The following is a 3,661-nucleotide window of genomic DNA, read 5'->3' as shown; positions in this document are numbered from 1 at the left end:
AGGAGGAAAACTACCAGGCTGTGGTGGCAAGGCATCCCTCAGAGTGCAACAGTGGTCCTCGCTTCTTGGACATAACCAACAGCTGTCTATTTGGACGTGAGGCCTCCGCAATAGGAGGAAAGTCATGTCTGGGGCTAGAAACCTGACCAACTGCCCAGGGCTAGTGAGGTCTTGGAACTTAGACGAGAACCCATTACTTCATCACTTCACTAGATCAGCATAATTCCTTTATCCTGAAAGATCCCCGGCTGGGTATCTCTCGTCTGAGAGACCCCCTCCCAAGGAACAACGAGGCCATTCGGATGCAAACAGCAAGAGGCTTTTATTTTGATACACGGGTACCCGGGGCAGCAAGGTCATTCGGATGACTTTGCGCGCCCTCTGGGTGAAAAGCTGGGGTTTTTATAGGGTTTTAGAGCAGAAGCGTGGGTACAGAAGCGAGAAGCATGATTACAGGGGGCTGATTGGTACGTTTACATGAGACCACGGTTTGTGTCAAAGTTTGGCAGAGACACCAAGATTCCAGGAACTGGGTGGTCAAAACAGTCATGATGACCCCTTGACGTGGCCCGTCACCTGTTGTTTTCCTTAGGACCCTTATCTTAACTGGAACAGTCTCATAGATATCCATGAGGGTGATTAACACAAACTGTTTTTAGTTCGACTGGGGCAGCCTGACCACAGATATCCCAAGTGGGTGACACAGCTGGGGGTTTCTTAGTAATTTTCCAGTTTCCCATTTAGCCTTCAGAGTTTTACAAAACAGTGGTGTCCCACAAAATGGCATTAGCTATGTTTAACTTAGGGTGAGGCTGGGGTCTTTCAATCCAGGTCCTTTTTTTTTTTTTTTTTTTTTTTTTTTTTTTTTTTTTTTTTTTTTTTTGCGGTTCTGCACCTTTATTTGGCGTTCTCATCCACATGGACCATCTGTAGATTTTTGAACCAGCACATAAGTTACCAATGTGTAGAGCTTGTTTGGTGAATCCTCATCTGCATTACCTTTTCGGGACCAACGTACTCGGAGGCGATATGGAACATTCCTTATTCCTTTGGCCCAGACAGCTTTATTGAGCCTGGCGTCTATGCGCACATCTGGAGTCCCCATCTCCTTCACGGCCAACCTGGGAATTTCTCTGAGTGCCCGGGGAGCACGCTTCTTGGAGCCCACTCCATGGATGCGCTTGTGGGCGTTGACAGTGTACCCCGGTCACCTCCTCACTGATGGCGGAACCGGAACCGCCCTTCTTCCTGTGAGAGCCGTTCTGCAGGGCCCAAGCTGGAAAAGACCCCGAATTCTTACAAAGCCCTTCTGCAAATTAGTTGAAAAGGTCTATAAGCCGCGTGCCAGGTAATCATAGTAACGGCCCCACTTCTTGGAATCAATTTTCCCTATTACTTGCTTTTATTGTGTCCGTGAGAAAGTGCCTGATGAGAAGTCATATAGTAAATGGACAATTTATTTTGGCTCCCAGTCAAAGAGGATACAGTCCATTGCGGTAGGGAAGGCACGGTGGTGGGAGTGGAAAGCAGCCACCTTCAACAGTCAGGACGCCGAGAGGAGGGACTCCAGCGCCCAGCCTACCTTCTCCTTTTCACTCTTTTCGGCCCGCGACCAGCCACAGAATGGTGCTGTCCACATCCAGGGCGAATCTTCCTTTCTCAGCGGAATTTCTCTGGAAGCACCCTCACCAGCACGTGGGAGTGAGCCTCCTGACTCCAAACCAACCGAGGCAATGAAGCTGAACCACGGGAAGAGCCCGCAGAAGTGGTTTACAATGGGCAGGGGCTCAGGAGACGCTCACCTTTTCAGCTCTCAGAAGCCCCAGAGAAAGGAGACCAAGCTGGTGGCTTTGGCCGAAATTTGGACTCAATCTGATCTGTGGGGAGTTCTGAAATGGAAATTATATCAAAGTTGATCTAATCTTGGAGCAAGAGGACTGACTTCTTATACACAGACATTACTAGATCATTGGCCATTGACTGCCAAGAAAGGGGTCACAAATTAGGGAAAGCAGTCCCTGGGCAAGGACGGCTGTCTAAAGAAAGGAGAACATGTCATTGCATCCAGGCACACGGCAGCTGGGCATGAGTAGGATACCAGTGATGAATAGTATAGATTATTAGATTACCAGGTATCTGAGGAAATCAGGTAGCACAGAAGATAGAGAAGAAGTAACAATAAAACATATGAAAATAAGTAATGGGGGGGGGAAGCAACTTAGAAAGCATTGAGACTTATTCTCAAGGATGATTAACTGTAACCATAAAACAAGAATGAAATGCTACTTTAAGACAGGAAAGAAAGAGTAGCTTTGCAATAAGCCTACATTCATGCTTATCGTACCAGAAATTAAAAAAAAAAAAATCAATAGAAGATGTATAGGCTGTCTGAAATAGTTCATAGAAAACAAATGCAAAACACATGTAGGAGGAATAGCCCAGAAGAGTAGGTCCTCCAGAACGGGAGAGAAGGTAATAATGAATGAGACAATTCAAGACATTTTTTTCAAAGTGGGAAACATAAATCCAGGTGGTGGGGCTTCAATGGATAAAACAGGCCTAACTAAGAACATAATGGGGAAAAAAATTAAAAAAAAAAAAAGAACATAATGGAAATTATGAAATTTCAGAATTTGGCACAAAAATATTCCACATACTTTAATGGGGAAAATTAAGTCAGATACCAAATCTTAAGAATCAGAACAGGTGTGAATCAGAACAAGAATCAGGTGTGGTGTAGTCCTTGTAATTACAGGGATCCCAGCATTCCAGGAGGTAGAGGCAGGTAGATCTCTATGAATTCAAGGCCAGCCTGGTCTACAAAGCGAGTCCAGGATAGCCAAGGCTACACAGAGAAACCCTATCTCAAAAAACAAACAAACAACAACAACAAAAATCAGAACTCTAGACTTCTCTTCACCAACTGTTGCCAAAATCAAGACACATGAGTGGTATTTCATATTGTAGCCTGAAAAGCCCAATTAAGGTTTTGGAGAATCTTGACTCGGTTGTACCTCCATCTGTGGTAAATACCAAATAGAGTAAATGGTGTACTCCATTTTCTTATTCACAGAATCAAAATTCTTTCAAGGCCAAACGAACATTTTAGGGGACACTGGGTGACCTGTAGCCTGTGGGAGAAGGGCTGGCAGAGTAGACCACCAAGTAGAATTTCACACATGCCCAGGTCCTAAAATGGTTGCATTGTAGGTGATGGCAACAGTCTCATTGTGATGTTTCTCACAGAAGAGAGTGCAGTGCCTTTTGCAAGTGGTCGAGTCTATCACACATAAAAACTCAACAAAGCGGCAAGAAGCCCTCAGTCTTTACTCTGTGGTGACTCTGAGATTAAGATTGATTGCTGCTCTATCATGAGGACTAGAGTCTAGGTCCAAGCATCTTGGGTAGTTCACAAGATCCCATCGGATCTGTTCTAAGAGATCTGACACTCTCTATTGGCCTCTGCACAGACACCTGTCACAGACACGCAGAGACACACACACACACGAAAAAGATTTTTCTTGAAAAATCTTTAAAAAAAAAAAAAGAATTATGATGAAATGTGCTGAAAATAATGTTAAAAAAAGAAAAACTCCTGGCTATTAGCCAGTGAGAAAAAAGAAAAAGAAAAATATTACAACCAGGAGAATTAGGGGGTGGG

General features: G+C 44.4%; 1 pseudogene; it reads right to left on the bottom strand.

Moving 5' to 3' along the window:
• Positions 1 to 897: 897 nt before the first annotated feature.
• LOC129675091 (60S ribosomal protein L31-like) lies at positions 898 to 1,492 on the bottom strand (annotated as a pseudogene).
• Positions 1,493 to 3,661: the final 2,169 nt, after the last annotated feature.

This window comes from Psammomys obesus, unplaced genomic scaffold (genome assembly GCF_907164565.1).
Source record: "Psammomys obesus unplaced genomic scaffold, mPsaObe1.curated_primary_1811, whole genome shotgun sequence".
NCBI classification, from domain to species: domain Eukaryota; kingdom Metazoa; phylum Chordata; class Mammalia; order Rodentia; family Muridae; genus Psammomys; species Psammomys obesus.
The sequence above is the reverse complement of the archived record's forward strand: the minus strand, read 5'-3'. Positions and strand labels throughout refer to the sequence as shown.